Source organism: Myodes glareolus, chromosome 15 (genome assembly GCF_982192425.1).
Source record: "Myodes glareolus chromosome 15, mMyoGla1.1, whole genome shotgun sequence".
Lineage (NCBI taxonomy): Eukaryota > Metazoa > Chordata > Mammalia > Rodentia > Cricetidae > Myodes > Myodes glareolus.
The window spans coordinates 26688579-26710627 of NC_142040.1; the positions used below are offsets into that span (position 1 = coordinate 26688579).

Below are 22049 nucleotides of genomic sequence, written 5' to 3' on the forward strand. Positions count from 1 at the left end.
TTTGGCACAGACAACTTGGTTGGGTTAACTAGGAGCTACTGGACATGTGGTATGTCCCAGTGGTGGGGTCACTGCTCCCCAGGGCTGCATCCTGGGAACCCTCTTGGGGTGTCTGTTGAGAACTGCTACTTGCTCAGTGGTTTTGTTAAATTGCCTGTCTTGAGGTCCCTTTCTGCTTTCTCCTTTCCACTCCGTACTCCACCGTCCTCACAGAGAACTACTCATGTGTGACTGTCCTCTGTCACTGGAGAGGGAGGAGAAGGAGGGGAACCTTGCTCTGCAATAGTGCTGCATGTGGGGGGCTTCTGGGAGAGGCGCCCCATGTGGGGTAAATGTAGATGTACTGTCTACTGTCAATGGGGGGGGGGTGTCATGTGCTACACAAAAGAAGGCAAAGATTTGAGGGCATATAGCTTTGGTTTTGAAAATCAGCGTGTGACTGGAATGGGAGGATTTAGATTGATTGCTTGTGTCAGAAGAATGAAAAGCTAAGACAGAGATGCAATTGAAAAACAGTTTCTCGGAGCCTGCTCTTCTAGGCACCAAATAGAACAGCGCAAAGTTGTCGGGCGTAGATACACGGTGCCCCCGGTGTTTAAATGTCCAAGTCACCTCCGTTGCATTTGTCACAGAGGATAATGTTACCCAGAACTTATTATGGCAAGCCATGAGGGAGCCAGGATCATGTTGTCAAAAACAGGTCATCAAGGTTGGGCCAAGACGGGGACATGGCTGCTGACATTAATAATTTAATCCAGTGAGGTGCTGGATGAGCAGAGGGCAGTGGCCGTGCACATTTCTCGAACTATTCATTTCGATGGTGGGTATGGGCTGAAATCCTCAGGGCAGGAAGAGCGCGATAAGGCTAGCTAGTCGTTTTAAGATTAATTTGGCCAGATTATGGTTTAACCACGACCAGGTAATTAATCTTTATTCGAAACTGAGCCATCTTCTTAATAAAGGTGAGAAAAATCAAATAGAACTGGACGGTTAACGCAGGGTTTGTCCCATTAACAGGCTTATTTTTCTTTGTTTTGATAAGAAAATGCTTTCCTTAGAATTCCTATAAAATGCGCTACATGAAAGAGGCATGGGTAGCAGTTGCCCACTAAAGGATTGAATGAGTGTGTGACAGCAGTGGCCAGTGGTGCCCAGCTCTCCTACCACCTCCCCCCAGCCACCCCATCCTTACCCATCTCAGGGCAGCAGGCTCTAAGCCTGGTCCTCTTGGCAAGTGTGACCCCAGAAGAAATGCAGGGCTGCGCGGGACCCTGCTTGGCTCCTTTCGGTTTCATTTCTCCTGATATTATTAATGCCGTGCCCAATTAAGAGAATAGCACGGGGGACTTTGCTTATGGAGAACGAGTCTCAGATGGGATGTGATGGGAGACAAATGACCTCAGGGTCACTCTGTTTAAAGACGAGTCAGACAAAAGTGGGGAGACCATGTTCACTGTGTCCCCTCATGGAGGCCAAGTAAGGAGCTAGGGTAGTGGAGTCATTGCCAGGATAGCTGCAGGATGCTATGGGGGTGGGCAGAGGCTCAGGAAAAAAAAATCCTCCAGGGACTTTAGCCTAGGTCACTGCTACTCAATTTATCTTTTATTCAACTCCAAAGAGCGTGTTGGCATTTGTGGAAATTTCCAGAGTGACTCTCCTTTAGGGACATCATAGGCTCCTTTTTGGTATCATTAGGGAAATTCCAATTTGGAATGATCCAGAACTCATACGAGGCTTCATCAATTAATTCCTGCCAAATCAGTACCAATAACTAAATTACCAGTATGTCATCAATATTTGGGGCGGTGTTAGGGATTGAGCTTATGGTGCAGGCTAGGCGCTTGTTCTTCTGTTGGTCATGCCCCACCCTTGATTAAATATAGTTTGAATCTCGTCATGCTATGTGTACCCCAGGGCTGTGTGTGCATGGGCGACTCAGATGAGAGCAGGCAGAGCACCAATAGCACAGACTCTAGAGATACAAACTGAGCTTGAATTTCAATCTTGACACTTACTGATTGATTACTTAGGTCAGGTCCTAAGTCTATGTCCCCAAATGTAAAACTGCATTAATACAATAAATTCTAAGAATTAAGCAGAACTGTGGATAAGCAGCAGGTAGCACAAGGCTCGGAAAGTCACTGGCGGCAATCGCTGCCAGCCATGATTCCTTTTCAGAGTTATAAATTCATACTTAGGTAGCCCGTGTTTTGAAACTTGAGAGAATAGACTAAGTTTCCCATCTTTTGGTCGATACTATACCAGTGATTTAGCAAAAGAGATTATTCTTTATAATTTTCAAGTTGGACACACACCAAGCACACCTATCTCGAACCAATCTCTCTCTCTCTTTCTCTCTCTCTCCAATTTTTCAAGACAAGGTTTTCTGTGTAGCCTTGACTATCCTGGATCTCACTCTGCAGACCAGGCTGGCCTCAAACTCACAAAGATTCTCCTGCCCCTGAGTCCCAAGTGCCAGGCTAAAGATGTGCGCCACCACCAACCGGCTGTCTATCTCTCTTGATGTCAGAAATTCGGATCTTAGCTGAAGGAGTGACAGCGGCATTCCAGCGTTCCCTGCTGGGAGAGGCTTCCTTTGGGCCCAAACCTCTCCACTTAGATGTGTGTGGTAAGGGCACTGTATGATGCTGCAGCCGTCTGTGCTTCCTTTCACCCACTTCCCCATGTTCAAGCTTTTCACTGACCTTTTCCCTGGTTGTGGAGGAGTATAGACACTCACTCATTCTGAAGACGATGGTGGCTGTGTCACGACTTAGGCAAAAGGCAGTTTCCTCTCCCTAAGCATTACAGCAGCAAGCCCTCACCCTCAGAAGGTGATGGGCTGCTCCGTAGGAAGGTGTCAGCCAGCACCCGCTGTGTGTACTGGGTGGGGGGGGGGGGGGGAGGAGGCATGCCTGCACCAACTATTGTTTCTCACTCTAAACTTTACAACCAGCATGTCTGTTAGCTCATCAAGTAAAAATGATACTTTTATTTAGCTCCCAAACTTCCTTCCACTTTCTGAAAACAAAATGTGCAATAGCGAAAACGACCCAGACTCTACCACCCAGAGTCCAGGCTCTTGGGATTCTTTCACTAGAATACAGGCTCTCATACAATGGAGCCTGGGGACCCCATGCCACTGTGCTAAAGGTGCCTCTCAGTGTGGCATGGTGTTGGAGAAAAAGGCCAGATCAGGAGCCAGAACACAGACCCAAAACTGCCGCTCCCCGAGCAATGCTTGACAGGTGTTTTGTTGTTGTTGCTGGCTTGTTTGTTTGTTTGTGTGGGCCTCCATTTTTTGTTTGGAGATGAGAGGGCTGGATAAAACCAGGGATGAGAGTGAGAAGAACCACGGGAGAGGGGCTTGCTTCTGACAATTGTCAAACGCCCAGGGCTAGAACAGCATATGACATAAAAAATAGATGCATAATAAATATCTGTTGAATAGGTGAATTATGAATAAATGGGCTGTCCAGTGAAATGTGCTGTCTTTATATAATGCCAAATGAAGCAATTAATTAGTTAAGGGGAAAACAGGTCAAGCTTTGGGCAAAGGGAGGGTCGAGCTAATCCCACACTGCTGGCTTATCAATTCCACACTGTTATTGACTGGAATTCTATGGGCTCGTTCTACTGGTACGTATGGGGCTGCTACACATATATTACAGGTGTCACGCTGGCAGGCAACCCGCCTACTTGTTCATGGAAGATAAACATTTGTCAGAGAGATGCACTGGAAGACTATTGGTTGCATTTGTTTTCCATTTGTTTTCTGGGCAGATGATGGGTTAGCAAATTGTTTTTGGCAAGAGAGTGAGAACGACTCTTTGTTTTCTCTTGGCTGAAGAGCCATGAGCCAGGACTCAGCCTTGAGAGAAGATGGCTGCACTCTTGAGTTGACTGTAGGCAAGGCTGTGCATGCAAATGAAAGGAGTGCCAAGTCTGGTGAGAGCCCAGAACTCGTGGGCTGAGTTCAGGGAGGGACACGGGAAGCCCCTGTTGAGTGCATTTCACTTAATTAAAATCTATGAAGATAGCCAAAATTGGCTTGCGCCAGTCTTCCATTTATTTGGCAAATTTAGTGGGGAAAGTATAAATGCCTAACAGAAAGTTGACGGTCATTACATTTGACAGTAGTGTTCAGACTTTCTGCTATTGCAGTGGAGCCTGAAAAAGCTTTGCCTGTCCTCTGTATTGATGAAGCCTGTTCCCTAGATTCTGGCCCACACACAAGGCTGTTCTGGTCCACCCCTCTGCTTCCTTCTATGTATTGTGGCCCCACATTGACCTCATTCTTTGTGTCTACCAAGTCAGGGCAAGATGATGTAACCAGAGATGGCGTTTGGGTCAGAGCCCTTACCAGGTTTGGGGCCCTCCCAGGGCATGAATGTATCAGCATCTCCTGCTGTAGGAGGCAGTGTGTGCTCTCTCATCTTTGACTGATAGAAAGGCAGACAGGCCAGAGGAAGTGGCTGTTCCCCCAAACGTAAGGAGAAAGTGACATGCTCCCTCAGACTGAAGTTGCTTGTATTCTGCTTCCTCACTAAGAAAGGGAGGGCAGTTGAAGCTGATACACCTTTGAAAGTGGCACATCCCTTCAGGCAGGACCCTTCAAATGTAGGAGTCGGGAGCCTCAGATCCCAACCCAGACTTACTGGATGAGACACGTCCTTCCGTCATGGAACCCCAAATCACATTTCCAGACAATTCTGCTACTTTTTTCTAATCCAAGCAACACCAATGAGGGTTTGGCCTGCGGGACCCAGGGTGATGTAGATCCCTGTTTCAAGGTATTACAAAGCCATCTGCCAACTGTGACTCTTCGACAATGGGCTGTCCATTAGCAGTGACATTGCCAGACTAGTCTGCTTTGCTCAGCTCAGAGCAGCATTTAACATGTCTGTTATGGTATCACCCAGCAAACAAACTCCATCCCAAAGACCCCTATCCTGCAGGGTATTGCATTTCCAGTGTGGTTTTGGTGCGAAAAATCAAAGTCAGTCAGGGCAGATCCCTGGTTCTGGAAGATAGCAGAAATATGGGGTGAGGAGCCAAAGTGAGGCTATGCTGCCTACCCAGGTCAGCAGCTCAGGATGAAGAAACCCAAAGTTCAGGCAATGGGGGTGATGATTTGGGGACACAATACTCTTTTTTTTTTTTTTAAAAAAAAAAAAAAGTTCTGTCTTTTCAGCAATCTGAGAACCAATTAAACAATACTGCTGGGTTTGATTTCCAGCACAGAGAAAAAGACATTTAAAAATGGGGGGGGGGCGATGGAGAGGGAGAGAAAGGTAGGGAAAGAGGAAACAAGGGAGGGAGGGAGGGACGAAAGGAAAAGAGAGAAAAGGAGAGAGGGGGAGAGGGAGGGAGAGAGGGGAGTGGGAGGGAGATGAGGGAGGGGAAGAGAGAGGGAGGGGAAGAGAGAGAGAGAGAGAGAGAGAGAGAGAGAGAGAGAGAGAGAGAGAGAATCCCAGCTTCTTCTCTAGAAAGCTCTGCAATGACTCATGAAATCCCGCAGTCAGCCAGTGTCTCCGGGATTCTGTGTCCAGCACGGGAGCCAAAGGGGAGCGGCCAGGACACACACCTCACTCCCCTCATCTAGAAAAGTCCGCGGAAAGAATCCTCAGAGTTTCCTTTCGGCTGGGGACTCACCGTTCCCTCTCAGAACAGAAATCAAGAAGGGGCTATTGTTGGAGGGGTGGGGAAAGGAAACAGCGGAAAGAGCGAGGGAGAGGACAGGAAGTGCCTGCGCTTGCTGCAGCTGGGACCCAAGAGGGCTTGGAAGGACCCGGTGGCTTCTCTGCTTCACTGGCCCCCTTCCATAGCGGTGCTGGGATCAGAGGAACTTTGGGTTTCAGCCGTCTCCTGGGGAAACTACTGCAGCAGGGCCCGCCACTGTTTCTTGCTGACTGTTCTCCTAGCTCTGGCATCCCTTTTAACCCCCAAAGTTTTGGGGGTAGGGCACAGAGCAGGATCTTCTAGTATGAAGATTAAAAAAAAAGTCTATCTTAACTCATTTTGAATACTCGGGAGTTCTGTGTTCAGTCTGTTGAAGAGAGTCCTGAAATACCAGAACTGGATTTCGGGGGGTCAGAAGCATGCAAAACGTGCTGAGGCTTCATTGGTAGGGTTTATAAGGCAGTATGTATCATCTGTGTGGATCATCTTTCTAGAGACCCTGGCAATGCTTGCAGGCATCTCCTCCCGTGTGGCCCACAGCCCTCGTGGCGCACCAGCTGTTTCCCACACAATCTCTTGTGTCTGATCACAAGGTAAAGACTTGAGAAACAGATAATTCTCCCTGGCTGCAGCTCAGGCCCTAGGTTTGAGCACGGAAGCCTAGGTTTTAGTACAGAAGGCCCTGGCCAACACCACATTATTTGGAAGAAGGTGAACCCGTTCCATGTTTCTTCAAGACCTTTCCCTGCCACTGGGCAGTATAGCGACTTACTTGCCTCTGGCTCTCCTGAGAGAGAGGTAGTCTCACATTTTACTGCGTTCCTTGGGGAGGATAGTTCATGTGGAGCGAATCCCATTTTGTCTTCTGGATGTAAAGTACTAAGTGTATTTGGTCTTCAATTGCTTTGGCTGTTTTGGAAGAGAGAACCGGTTTACTTAATAAAATGCTGCCACTTATTGGACCTGCCACAGCGTCCTACACACGGCTGTGTGAATACACAGCCTATTCAAAACCACTGGCCTTCATAGAAGACTAAGAGCCCAAAGATTGGCCATCAATTAGTTATTTGACTTGAGAACATTGTATCAAAGGTGAGCCGATCTTCGCCCGAGCCTTCCCATCTTCACGTGTTTCTCTTGGTGGGTTCTCTAACATTTGAATTTCATTAGCAGGAGGCACCAGGAAGAAGGTGAAAGACGAGCTAAAGGCTCCTGGGAACAACTCATAAAGTGTTTCATTGCCTAGTGTGTGCAGTTGAGGAGAGTAGGAGTCATGGGAATTAGGCCCCTGTATAATAAACTGCCAACATGCTGTGTTTCTTAACATAAATCTCAAATAGACCAGGAACATTAAACGTTAAAAATGAAAGCATACTATGACTCCAAGACTACATTAACGTGATGTCTTTTAAAAATGGAGCTGACGTGTAAGCTTGTAAAAAACAAAGAGTACTCATCCCTTTTATAAAAGGAAAATACAAACTCAACCCAGACGTCAGTTTTCACCCACGAGACAGACCCAGATAAATACGTGGGGCACTAGCACTGTGTCTTGGCTCTGGTGTGACTGTGACTTAAAAGTGTCAGATCTGCCGGGCAGTGGTGGCGCACGCCTTTAATCTCAGCACTTGGGAGGCAGAGACAGGCGGATCTCTATGAGTTCGACGCCAGCCTGGTCTACAAAGTGAGATCCAGGGCAGGCTCCAAAGCTACAGCAAAACCCTGTCTCAAAAAAAAAAAAGTGTTAGATACCTAAAATTAAAAGATTTTTGTTGGAAAAAAGATGTCTTATTATCGTACACACACACACACACACATACACACACACAACAGCAAGAAGAAAAACTGGATAAATAGGATTTATCAGAACTAAAAACATTTATTCTTGAAAAAAGATACCACTAGAAAAATGAAATATCAAAAACTAGAAGAAAATATTTTCAAGACATTTGTCTGGTGAAGACTTTATTTCCAGACTGTATAAAGAACTGTTTGAATTTCATAATGATACACCAACTCAACTAAAAATGGGGAAATTTTCTGAATGTGTAAGTAAAGAAGAAATGCAAAAATGGAAAAGCACTCGCTGCGGTATGAGGATGCAGACGTGAATTGTGCAGGGATGCCTTCATGAACCAGTTACATGTTCCAAGCCAGGAAGACGGAAAGTGCGGACCAAGATACGCAGGCTGGACTCTCACTGCACACTAATGGATTGGAGGTAGAGGGGTACTACTGATATGCTGAAAACCAGTACAGACGTGTACCCACCAGATGGTTCAACTTCACTTCGGAAAGAATATGTTTACGTGAAAATGATGTATCACAGTAGAATTGTTTGTAATAATTCCAAACTGAAAGTAACGCAAAGGACCATCATTTGGTTAGTAGACAGACTCTGTCTTGTTTATGGAATGGAACGCATCCAGGCATGGGAAGGGACTTCTGAAACACACACCACTGTGGGTGAGTCTTCGAATCAGCCTCTGAATTAGAGGAATCAGGCACAGCATTACTAAAGGAGACTGACACACAAGAGATGCTGAGAGCTTCTGTTCGTGCGGAAGTTCTAGAAGCACAAAATGACAGAGACAGAAAGCAGATTTGTGGTTGTCTGGAGCTGGGTAGGAGTTATAGAAGGACAGTTATTAACTATGAAGCAAAGCTATGATTGATGAAATTATTCAAAGTTGGATTTTAGTGGTGATCGGAGTTAGTCCATCACACTGAATATTTAAAAAGACTTAATTTTATACTATGTAAATCATACCTCAGAAAGCTGGTTAACTAGTCAGTGGGGGAGGATGATGCAAATCTGTATGTTCTCCTAAAGGAATAATATCCAACCTGTATGGTTCAGGGAAAAGGCCATGGTGCCTTGATGGTGTAGAACGAATCAGTTTTGTAAACAAACAGAAAACCAGAGTCTAGTTTCAATTTGCATAGAATATCTTTAGGAAGAAATGGTAGACTTGCTAATGGAATTTGGATTTTGGAAAGAGAGAAAGAAAAAAGGAAGGAAGGAAGGAAGGAAGGAAGGAAGGAAGGAAGGAAGGAAGGGAGGGAGGGAGGGAGGGAGGGAAGAAAGAAAGAAAGAAGTCTTGAGCCCCAAGGCAAGCATGCCAGGCCACCCACAATAGAACCTTAACCATGTGACAGAGCTGCTGGTCCCTCGGCCGAAAAAGAAACAGACAAGACCAATAACGTCTAAGGATGCATGTGGTTTTAAGTCCTGTCGTTCTTTAAGAATGACCTCATGGTTTTCTTTTCCTCTTATAAATCCATTGCCAACTTGTCACAAAATACCACATCTAGAGGCAGGCAAAGCCTCCTTGTTTATTGGTTCCTATTCTCTTGGCAACAAGTACAATCTGGGTGAGCTGGCAGCCTAAGAAAGTATCAGGGCACGGCGGTAAGACAGGACTCAGGAGCAGTCCCAATCACATGCTAAGGCTGTTTGGGATGAATTGCCGTCATCTTGCTTGCCAGTGCTGGGATCACATGTTGTTCTTGTCTGAGGTGTCTCCTGTATGGCAGGGATTGGATGGCACAGCCCTCTTTCAGTGCCAGCTGAGAAGACCGCTTCTTGTGATCACTTAGTGCAGTTAGTGCTATGTGGGAATCCTTTGATTATGAAGTGGAGCTGTCCCTGTTCATAAGATGGGTGCTTTCCTAGGGTAGAGGAAAGAGAGGCCTCAAGTTTGGCTTGCTTTTCTTTCTTTCTTTCTTTCTTTCTTTCTTTCTTTCTTTCTTTCTTTCTTTCTTTCTTTCTTTTAAATATTTATTTATTTATTGTGTATACAATATTCTTTCTGTGTATATGCCTGAAGGCCAGAAGAGGGCACCAGACCTCATTACAGATGGTTGTGAGCCACCATGTGGTTGCTGGGAATTGAACTCAGGACCTTTGGAAGAGCAGGCAACGCTCTTAACTGCTGAGCCATCTCTCCAGCCCTCTCCTCTTTCTTTCTTTCTTTCTTTCTTTCTTTCTTTCTTTCTTTCTTTCTTTCTTTCTTTCTTTCCTCCATTCCTTCCTTCCTTCGTTCCTTCCTTCCTTCCTCCTCCTCCTCCTCCTTCTCCTCTTCCTCCTTCTCTTCTTCTTCTTTTGCATTCTGACAACCCAATGGGAGAGGCTGCAGTACGTTCTGCTCCTCTTAAGCTGATGTCACCGAGGTAAGCATCTTTTAGGAGCTGGCGTCAATGACGGCCTGAAACTAAGATAGACATGGTTGGAAGTCATGAGAGTGTAGCATTGTGCGGGGGGCTTGAGGCCGTTACGTGTCTTAAATTAGATCAGCATGACGTGCTGTCAAACATTAATGTCAGAGAACCTCCTCTCCAGAGCGCCACCCGAAAATCTGAATATGTCTTCAAATCAAATGGAATCAAGCCAAAAATCTCCTCTCACTGTGAGGGATACATCTCCTGCGTCGACTGCAGTTTTAGTTCACAGAGAGTAAACCATCTAAACCCAGACAGCTCTCTGAGAACCCCTGTGACATCAAGCATCTTGGCCATACATAACAGTGCTCCACCCCACCCTGACACACACCTTGCTGTAGAAATGTCTCTGATGACTTAAAGGTGACTGCTTCCCCGTGTACCTGTGAGGTTAGTGAGCCCCTTTGGCACACACTCTGTCCTATTCTTGAACTAGAATTTAGGGAGCACATTTAGTGCTTTGCTCCATAAGTCCATCTTCCAAGGGTGTTTGCTGTCCCCCATAACCACATGAAAACTAGACAGACCAGGGACTGCATGGCAAACCATTTTTCTATTGTCCCAGACAGAAGCCCTCTGAGTGCCTGATGGTTTTATACTAATTCTGTCAGAGGCTTAAAACATCTCATATCATCCCTACTTTAGAGATGGGGAAACTGAGGCTCAGAGACAACAAGCACCATGGCAGAGGTCAGCACAGGGGATCTCAGAATGTACACAGGGGTCAGGTTCCCAGTGTCTGCAAACCGGCTGCTTAGGAAGGAGAAGCAGGTGTATTATTCAAATCTGGTGCCCTCACGGCAATGAATTATCTAGAAATCAATGTAAAGATGTTCCCAAATTCAAAATAGCTTTTATTTATTTCGTATTTTTTTTCAGGCTCATCAGAGATTTATAAAATAGGTTTCTTTTTCAACTTTGTTAAGTGTTCCCATGCTGAGAAGTCTGGGATCCACTTCTGGAACCAAACCTGTAGAGAAGCATTTGGGGCAGGATTCTGTCTGATGACAGTGAGCGCTTCCATCTTAGTGTTTTTGATTAAGTATTTAGAGTATTTGTTATTATTCTCTCTCTCTGTCTCTCTGTCTCTCCTCTTTTGTTTTTGTTTTTTTTTTGTGTCTGGTATATCCCTGACTGTCCTGGAACTCATTTTGTAGATCAGCGACCAGGATGGTCTCAAATTCAGAGATCCACCTGCCTCTACCTTCTGAGTGCTGGATTAAAGGCGTGCACCACTACTACCCGGTTAGTATTCATTATTATTGTCCTGTTTCTTTCTTTATCTATCAACCACCTCCAAAGTCATAGTTCCTTCTTTTATTGTCCGTTTGACTTTGGGCAACCTTCCTAGCCTGTTTGTGCTTTAGTTCCTTCACTGAGAAAAAAAAAAAAAAAATGAAGGAAAGAATGTTACTGCCTGCGGTGCTATGACAGTCACATGAACGAGCACATGTGATGTCTTTAACACGGTCCTGTCACCCCGGAAACACTCAGCAAAGATTGCTTAGGCACCACTTGTCACTGCCGTTGACACTCTGTGGAGGCTGAGCTGACAGAGAAACTGCCAAAGAGGAAGCGGAGCAGCTGGACATAGGCCATTTCTCACCCACGTTGCCGTGGTCCCCGTTGGGTAGTGAAGATGAGCGTCCTGCAGATGCTTCGTCTGGGGAGCTGTTCGCCTGAGGGAGCTCAGACTCCTGCATCTTCAGCTTCAGCCGACTTTCCGCGTTCATATCCATGATATATTCGATGCATCGAAGCCCACACCTAAGGGGACAGTAGCCTGAGCTTGGGCCTAGAGTTCGTGTGAATCACACTCTTCTCTCCATCACCAATGGCTGAGAAAGGAAAAACACCCACGAGCCCCTCTGCACCAGAGAAGATAAGCCGAGTGTGCACTATTGCCACAAACCAAAATGCTGAGGGCCACAGTTATCAGAGGGCCAAAGTTCGAGGGAACTCTCACAGCAGACTCAGTGTTTAGCCAGCTGAAAATTTCACTTCTAGATCATCTCACGGATGGATATTTAACTTTATAATGAAGAGCAACCTTCTGGCTTAACAGAAACGTTGACTTGGGAGTTATAGTATTTGCCAGGGGGATTAAATTATTAATTAAATCTATTTAGCTGATACATAAAAATTGTACATATCACTGGGGTGTCATGTGAGTTGAGGTTTTTAAATATAAGAGAAAGGAACCTGAAGGCCGAGTTTAAAATGGATCACTTGGTCCAGAGTTTGGTGCAGGCTGACATTGTTTTGTTTTATTTTTTAAAAAAAACAACAGAATTGTCAGGCAAGTCAGACAATGAAGAAATAACCTGTTTCTGGGAATTAGTCATTTCTCTGAGAATAATTATTCTCAGCGTGGCAGTTACTGTCCTTGGCCACCCCATGTGGAGGAGGTTCTATGTTGGTGCTAGGACCTTTAGATAAAAGAGATTAAACTCAAGCCTTCCAGAAAATTATCACCAATATGGAAAGGAATTTGGATGAATGCGTCTGCCAGCCTTGTTTCTGCCCACTGCCATTCATTCTTTCTAAGTCCATCTCTTCAAATAATTTCCAGGCTTCTAACATGATTCTATACATAAGGGTGACCTCAGCCTTGTTCATAGGTCTGCCCTTATGTCTCCTGGCCAGCAGATCGCATTCATGTGTGTGCCCTCTGTCCTGTCCATCACGGCTGACGCAGGACATTGCCCACTCCTGTCATCCCGATGGTTTTAGCCAGTAAAGAGCATCCTGGGCCCATTTTCAAGGCGAGAGCGACCGCTGTGGTTGTCTTTTAAAAAGCCCAGGTGAAGTGCACTGGAGAGGGAAAACAAGAAGCTCGGAATGAATAAAAATTAGAGATTTTTGCTTTTAGTCTCCAGCTCCAACCTCGTCTCCAGTCTCCTTTTGTCACTTGCGTAGCCCTGAGAATATCAGCATTATTGACCAGCATTATTAGGAAGAGCAAATGCTAGCATTAGCTACTCCCTAGTTTGGTAGCCTTTATCTTTCATACTTTATAATATTGTAATAATCCTGCAGTTATTGCTTTTATAATACTCTTTTTTTCTGCATGAAAAAAGCAACTGAGGCTCAGAGATTAAGCAGCTTGTTATAGTTGGTAAGCAGGCAGAATTCGCAGCTCTGGTCTCTGGCTTTCAAATGTATGTTTCTTCTTTATTTATCAACCTCTGTGACAGAACACACTTGGGCATATTTAGAGCCCTGCCTGGCCATACAGGTACTCTGTAAATGTTACTTCCTCTTCTTTCATCTTCTGTTCTCTCCTCCCCAATATCACAACAACCAAATACACAGGGAGAGAGTTTCCAATGGGCATGGCAGAGATTCCCCAAGTGGGCAGTTGTTATAGATGCTGAAGAGGGATACTTTTTCCCACCCGAGTCTCTTCTGTGATCTGTAGCACAGCCTACAAGGTTCCTGCAACAGCTAGGAGGCCAAGGAAAGTCAGAGTGTTCGTTCTAAATACTCTGCTTGCCCTTTCCCCTTTCTCCAGGTCATTCTAGTCTATCCCACAGCCCGTCTTCTGAGCTCCACGGCACTTTTTGCTGCCTCTGCTTCTTTGAACTCCAAGTTCACAGCTCAGGGCAAGATGCAGACAGCAACGAAGGTCATCTTAGTGTGGATTTTTCCTTGGTTCTTTCTTCCTCAGTGGGGTCCTTTATGACCTGTTGGGAGCTTTCTGTTACCTCGCCTCCAACAACTCTCGTACTCAAGACTCGTGATTCTTCACTAAGAGCAAGGTAGCACCCCGTGGAGGCATGTCAGAGTAAGAAGTGCACTTTTGGGGGTCATAATGCGTAAGGTATACAGTTGGCATGTCGTGGTGGTGGTGGGCAGTGGTATCAGATGTTTTCCATGTACACCATAGTCTGGTATGGCGAAAAACAAGTCCCCTTGCGAACGTCAGGGCCATCATTGCCTGCTTGGCAATGCCCTCCATGCTGAACACAATGCTCCTTCATGGTTCTTTGGATACTTGAATAAGTATCCTCCTTTGTCACCCCTCTACATTTCTACTTGTCTCTGAAGAGAGGCTCTGCTCTGAGGTCTGGTGTTACTTTCGTAAGTAGATGTCTTATTGAGCTGTCGTTTCCACATTCCGTTCCTCTTTTCCCTATTCTCAAATGTGTCACCAATTTGAGATCTACCACACCAGCTTGGATCTTCTAAACTGATCGACAGAGGTTACCCTTCTCAGATCAAAGCCACCGCGCTGTAGAGTAATTTTAGGCGGGTGTTTTCTCTCAAACGTAGATTTAAGTGCTCTAAAAAGGTATCCTTTAATTGACTGTATTGGTCAGTGAATAAGTCAATGCCTGTAAGCGATGTATCCAAAGCAGCAACAGTGACCCTGCTCGTTCTCCCTCCGAGGAGCCCAGGGAATGCAGACTGAGGTCTGGCCGTCTTCACCGTGATTTCTGAAATATCAGGTATACGGATGCTGAGCCATCCAAGGACACCAGCTTGCCCCAGGACAGATGGACCAACAGGGAAGAGACAGAACTCTGTCCCCTGAGGTGCTTGCACCTGATCTCAGTCCAGTGCCACCTGGCACTTCACAGTGAGCGAGCACTTGTGGTACCTTCAGCACCCACTGACCTGAATCTTACCTTCTGAGTAACCTCTTGAGAAGACCCACAGCTCCTATCCCCTTGGCAAACTTCAAAGAGAAAATTCACTTCCCAGGGAGGGAATGCCCAACCCTTTTCCATTAAGAGTCTCTCATTTTGTTAAAAGGTTTCACAGAACACTTTAACAAGTCTTAGAGTTTGTTTTCATTCTTCCTAAGCTGTGAGCACATGGAAGACCAGTCTAGCTTGTGGCTAGTGGACACAGGCCAGCCACGACCGACCACGTTTGTTAACAGAAGAAAACACTAACATTTATTAGTCCTTGCCTTCTGCCATGCATAGGAACTGTATTCTAATTTTCCTGCAGACCCTAAGTGTATTTGTCAGGATAGATGAGGCTATGATTCAATACAAAAAAGTCCCAGTTCTCCACTGGGAAAGAGAAAGGAAAACACAGATTTATTTTTTGCCTCACTATCTATCAATCAAAGGAATAAGCCATGGCTTTGACCTTGGCATCTTAACTTTGGGCCCGAGACCAATATAGTAACTGTCACTGAAAAAGTTTCATGTAGCTACAGTAGGGGGAAAGAAAATGATGCGGAATCACAGACTTCTCAAACATGGTAAAGAAATGTCCTGTGCCACCTGTACTTACAGCATTAAGTGTCATGTTCATGTCTACCTTCAATAAGGATAAGGAAGTCCAACCTAAACACCAGGGGATGGGTAGTTTGTGGAGTTATGATTCTTGTTTACTGAAGCCCGGGAAGGTTGGTATGTACAGAACAGGCTTCCAAAGCCATATTTTGCAACATTTTCTGCTGAGCTCTTGGCTCCTCTGCCATGGGTGCCTTCTACAGAGCGCTGTATACATGGTACCTACCCCACCTCCATATGTTAACATTGAGATAGGAACTCATGGGGGTTTAAGGGTATATGCATATTCACTTGAGAATATCTGGGTTAAAGCTAACTCAAAAATCATTGAAGCTCAGCCACTGTCCATGTTTTTTTGTTTGTTTGTTTGTTTTGTTTTGTTTTGGCTTTTTTTTTTCTCGTTTTGACTCCTTTCGAGGGCTTCAACACATCTAGTATGTCATGTAACAGAATCTGTAGTTTGAAAATGTGACAGGGTTTCTTTCAAACCTCGGGTGTCATGGGTTTCATTGCTTACTGCTTTTGTTTGCTAAGTAGCAAGCATACAGCCACTTTCTCTTCAGTTCAGCAAGGCTTCTGCCCAGTGGATCTTCAAGATGCAGAAGAAAGGGATCCAGAAGGCTTAAGTTACTTTAGGGAAAAAAAAAAGACCTCTAGAGGAAAATGACCCCTGTTCAAAGGAACAGTAAAACAAAAACAAGACCAGCTCTTAGAGATTCAGTCTCCCTGGGGCACAGTTACGTCAGGAAGTGCTCAGCTAAGTCAGTTTGCCTCTGATGTTTCCAGTCCAAGCGTCCCTAATGGAAGCGCAAAACTGAAGAAGAAATCCCGAGTCGTGTAAGTGGTGAATTAGACTTTAAACTGTCCGTGTGCCCTCTGTTCTGTTCGGCCACATACTTATATTCCCAATGAAAACGTTTTAAGTTCATTAACCCTACAGAAGATGTTGCTCTGTGCTCCCCACCGTCCCTCCTCCAGCATCCCAGCATGTAATGACTATATGTTCATCACTGAAAGTGGGGCTTGGGGAAGGCAAGGGTTGTTGTCAGGTTTGTGGTCTATGAGTGGACCCCTTAGCAGCTACAGCACCCTAGAAAGCGGAGGAGGAGGGTGTGAGGAAGAGGAGAGGGAGCAGCAGGAAGAAGACCAGGAGGACCAGGAGGAGGAGGATCCAGAGACGGAGCATGAAATGACATCAGAAGACAAAAAGGAGTCAGTACGGACAAGGAGAACCCCACACATGGCCCAGAAAAGTTTATGGAAATAGCTTGGAACCAATTTACTGATTAATGTAGTTACTAGAGCACTCTGTTTTATTCGTTATATTTCCTTTGAGCATTAAAAAAAACCCAAAATAGTTTGTTAGAAGCAAAACAAGCTATGAGTTGAAGCAAATGGTTTAACCTTGCGGTGTCCAAGCCATAACTCAGGGGCTGATCAACCTAATGAAGCACAAAAGCACGAATATCTCTCAAGGTGAAGAGCGTAATTTAGGAATCATGTATTATTAAACAAAATGTCTACTTAGGAAGGAAACTCTCCAGTCACATTCTGTCGCCCTAACGAGTCACTGACACTTAGAAGAGCCAGTTGCTCAAGTTCCAGGGCAGAGGATTTAGTTGTTGATCACTAAAAATGGAAAAAATATAAGAACAAAGACACCAGGCGGGTCGTAACAATTGACACGCTCCATAAGGCATTGGCTGCGTTCAGAGACAGGTTCCTGAGCCGAAGAAGGCTTCATTTACTGGAATGGAAAAACCTAGGGCCAGGAAATTGCTCAGAGGCCTCCTGTCTTCCTGTGAGCAGGGAGATGCACTGCGGGTGCATTGGCTACTGTTTGGATCGGAATCTCGGTTTTAGAAATGGCTCGAACTGTGTCCTTGGGAAGAAGGGAGTTGTGTGGTGTGTTTGTTGGAAGAGGAAGAGGAGCTGGACAGGATGTGGGAAGGAGTCCTTTAGACTCTGTCTGGAATGAAATTAGCACACTGCTGTCCTGGGAGATTCCTAAACCAACCTGAGCTTAGGAAGTTGCCAAGTTTCCTGAAGTGGGTCCCCCTGAAGAAACAGGCCCATTCTGCGTGTTTAGGATGGAAAGTTAAACCCAAGATGAGACATGTCAGGAAGTCAATGCCCATGTGCTCATGGAGCCTACATTTTAGCAAAGGTTCAGTGAGTGAGGACATAGGGTGTTGGAAGATGTGACAATAGAGTCTGTAGGCTTTGCTAACCTGTATACAAAGGATCTCAGGCTAATGATCTGTGGATTAATGCCCATGAAGGCTGTCCGTACCCTCTTCACTCAAGGAACACACAAAGAAGGTACATTAGCTATGGAGGTGGGAAGTGTGGGGGGGTCTCTTCTTCTTTCCTTTGTCCCTTCCTGTTAACTGAGAGTCAGTCATGTATCAGACAGAAAATGACCCTGAACTGACAAGATCCCTGGCCCCATGGAGCAAACCGTCTACCGAGAGAACCAGATGTTAAGTAAGCAATCCCCCAAATTAATGTTATGTCCCCACTCTGCTGTGTAAGCATCAGCACTTGTGTGTCTGTCCTGGTTGGGGGTTCAGGGGGAAGGGATGCTTGAAGTAGTATCTGAACACATATGTGTCGTCCCAGCCAAAGGCAGCTGGGAAGGTAGGGACGGTACTGTAGACCATGGGAAGAATGCTACAGTCGGTCTGAAGGAGTGGGAACAGAACATGGGCATATGTGTGTGTGGTGGGGACTGAAACTGTTGATGCCCCAGTGGACTCAGGGAATAAGACAGTATGGGGGTCAGGCCAGGTGGGCTTGTAGGTTATATCTAAAGTTTGTTGTGTTTTTGGATTTAAACCAAGATCATTCTCTTGCTTCAGTTGTCAGTGGGAACTCCAGGCTCGAGCTACCGTTGCTGGATGGATTTTGAGCTGTGTCCCCAGATGAGCAAGAAGCTACTGGAGAGAGGGAATGGCAGGGTCATGCTTACATGAGATATTCATGTTTAGGGCAAGCTCACCGTGGCTGGGAATGGAGGACAAATTAAGGCTGTGGAGCAGGAGGGAATAGGTCATGAACCAACTGAGGCTGCGCAGGTGAGATGGTCGGGAATAAGATCATAATAAGGGACCCATGCCAAGGTCTAAAAGACCGTCAAGGAGTTGAACTCGATTTCACATCGGCCATGAGGTTTGACGGCGTGGAAACTGAGGAATCGTTTCCAGAGCACAGCTGTGTCTGTGGCTCCCTTGCATGCAGAACTCACCTTCTTGTATTAGACTAAAAACAGGGATGTTAGAATATATATTTGTTTGTTCTTGGTATTAGTTCTCCATCTGCAAGTATCCCTGCACACCAGAAGAGGGCATCAGATGCCATTATAGATGGTTGCGAGTCACCACGTGGGTGCTGGGAATTGAATTCGGGACCTCTGGAAGAGCAGTCAGTGTTCTTAGCCACTGAGCCAGCTCTCCAGCCCCAGAATATATATATATATATATATATATATATATATATATATGTGTGTGTGTGTGTGTGTGTGTGTGTGTGTGTGTGTGTATGTATGTATGTATACACACACACACGTATAGATGCTATCAAAGAATATTGCCTCCAACAGCATCTACTCCAGCTGCTGCCCATCCAAAATACTATCTCAGGGAAGCCATGATTTACTCTTGTATGTCCCTGCAGCAATATAACTCGGTGGGGAAAAAATACAGGTGAAGTAACTCAAATGATCTATTTTATTGAACTCAATAAGTTACAAATATTTCATTATATCATCATCCATGGGGTCATTGTGAAGGAGAATTTTACTTCTTTCCCCGAAATCTTTGCAATCCAAAGATTTCACAAGCGCCATACATCTCGGTAAAGCAATGCCACATTTGATGTGCTCACAAGGCATAGGCGGCCTGGGCCTGGCCTGGCCAGCACAGCTCTGGACCAACAGCCTCCGGACTCCATGCTCCAGCGCCGAAGCGCAGGCCCTTCATCGGCAGTTGAGGAAAAAGTCATCCCATGACCAGCAGTGCCTCTTCCAATGGAAAACTGAACAGCTTGTCACCCATGGGCTGTGGCACTCGTGGGCATCAGTGGAAGACTCGTAGGCTCTCATCCCCGACTCTAGGCTAAGGAAGTCCAAATGGCTTTCCCTTCTCAGCTTGCGTGCGGGTGGTCCTGACCTTTCTTTGCAGACTCCTCTATGACAACTGAAAAGTGGGGAATTGTCTTTTTGTAAAAACGTGACAGAGACCCAAGAAGACCTCCCATACTAACAACAATAGCAACAAAAGGATTTTGTTAAGGGAAGTTTGAATTCTGGTTGGACACTTAAATGATTAATGAAGCTATGTTGTTGTTGTTCTTATCTATAGTACTGTGGCAAAGTTTTCAGACTAAAAGCTTAGATTAAAATATAGTCAGCTTTCCACATCTTCAGGTTCTGCCTCCACAGATCAACCAACCTTGGACTAAAAAGAAAATTTTGCCTATGTGCATATGTGTTGAACATGAACAGACCTTCCCGCCATCATTTCTTAAATAATACAACAGTTTACACAGCACTTACGCTGTATCAGGGCTGAGTAATCTAGAGATGGTGGGTACAGGAGGATGTGTGTAGGGTATATGTGAACAGTATGCCAATTAAATGAATTAATCAATTTTTATTTTGAGACAGGATCTCACTATGTAACCTTGGGTGACCTGGAACTCAGTTTGTAGACCAGGCTGGCCTTGAACGGGAACTCAGTTTGTAGACCAGGCTGGCCTTGAACAAATAGAGATCTGCCTGTCTCAGCCTCACGGGTGCTGGGGTTAAAGACATAGGCCACCATTCCCAGCTGACTATGCCATTTTATATCAGGGAACTTTGGTAACTGAAGAGGTCTTCACACCTCCTCAATCTCTTAAAGATACCTAGGGGCAGCTGTATTTTGGGGTGAACTAATATAGTGTCATGGATCTACTTCCAAATTGTATATTTATTTGGGAAGCAGAGTGGGTAGATAGGAATGAAAAAGAAATTGGTCCTGGTTGAAAACTGAATAGGAGATCCATTTTATTACTCTCTCTACTTTCACAGGTTGAATTTTTCCACAATAAAACAGTTCTTTAAAAATCAGATTCTGGTTTTTTTTTTTTTTTAGGTTGTACCCCTTGTTGGGCTTCAAATATTCTCCTTTACTGTTGCATATACCTCATGTTACAGCAAAAACAAAACAAAACAAACAAACAAACAAAAAACAGCCACAGGGACTCTAGGAATGCACAATCCTTACTTATAGCACAGAATGAAGCCCCAGGCACAGACTCCAATCATAGTTTAAATATCGCTAACTTTAGTAATAGTATGACTTTATCCTCATTGTCCTTCCCTTTGGTCCTGCTTCAGATCAATATCTAAAGTTGGGGGACTATGCTCCCATGATTCAAGGAGATTCAGTTACCGCCAGAGCCACACAGGTGCCCAAGAAACGATAGCACCGACTTGGATAAAGCCCGTTGTACTCAGAATGGCACTGGTATGGTGGATGGTACCAACCCGTTTCTTCCTGCTTGCCGTTTGGAGCAATATGCTACAGAGATGGGTAGAACCTGCCGAAGAAGGAACTCAGAAGGACTATGAGCTCGGAGTCTCGGAGGACCAGCTTTTGGGGACTAGTGGAATGTGCACAGAGCTCTCCTTCCCTAGTCGTCTGTGCCGTGTCTGAGAGCCGAGCGGAAGGCCGTGCTGAGTTCGGTGAAAGAACTCTGCCCTCCTATGGGTTTTGCTTTCTCCCCCACGCCTTGGTGGGGATAAGGACGCCAGCCTGTGCCTCCAAGTTGAAGAATTGTACCAGTTAATTAGGAACAGAGGGCAACGTGGCCAGGCAGACATCTCAGGCAACATGGCTGGCAAGCCTGGATTTTCTATGATCCACACACTCCGGTGCCGCAACTCTCACCGAGAGTGAAGGAACTGACCCTCCTTTCCCTGAAGGAGCCCTATTGCTGACCTCTTTAGAACAGTGCCTACACAGAAAGGGAACAGGACTTAGCCTGAATGTTTTCCTTTTGCATTTCAGCCAAAGGAGTATTGAGTTTAGGGTACCAACATACGGCACAAGTGTTAATGTTAAGGATAATTTGGCATAAATCAGCACACTGAACTGCGTTGCTTTCTCCACACGGGACATTTGGCTCCAGTGGTAGCAACGTGGCGCCAGATTTTCTTAAATGTCAGATGTCTTCAGAAACGGTTTCTCCAAATTTAAAACCAAACACAAAAAAGCCATGGGTATGTTACTGTGGTGTTCTAAAGAAAAGGAATTTGGTTCTTAAGACAAAATGAGGCAACTGCTTAGTGGAGTTCATGATGGATCCCTGGCGGAGTGTCCAGCATGGGCAGTGGTGTCCAGCATAGGCAGTGTGCTGCTTGGTCTTCTAGGCCACAGGCTTTCATCCCATCGTTAATTATTCAGAAGAAGACAGCTCTGCACAGAATCAAGGCCCAGAACTTTGGGTTGGAAGGATCGTCGACAGTTTCGATTCATCCCACGGCCTCCTGAAAGAACTCATTTGTTACATAAGTTGGATGATCAGGTGAAAATTAGCGAGAAGCACGGACTTCCTCTGTGTCTTACAAACCCAACATTTGGTCGTCCTTGTGGTCAGCCGTCTGACAGTGAAGCACGTTGGGCCTGAAACTACATGTATTCTTCCAAAATTTCCCTTGAGCAGTTTGTTTTTGACTAAGTTCACTCTGAGTTCAGATCTGACCCTCCTGGCTGTTGCTGGCTTACTGTCCTCTGTTCTTGGGGGAACTTCCTGGGAAATCGTCCACACCACGCTAAAATGTTTATCTCAAGAATGCTAAACCTCTGTGACTCTGGATCCAGATTTCCAGTTTCCCTCTCAGTCCTGTCA

General features: G+C 45.5%; 1 protein-coding gene across 2 annotated transcripts in view; it reads left to right on the forward strand.

Moving 5' to 3' along the window:
• Znf366 (zinc finger protein 366) overlaps positions 1-22049 on the forward strand; it is a 63923-nt gene that overhangs the window by 464 nt on the left and 41410 nt on the right. The window lies entirely within an intron of this gene.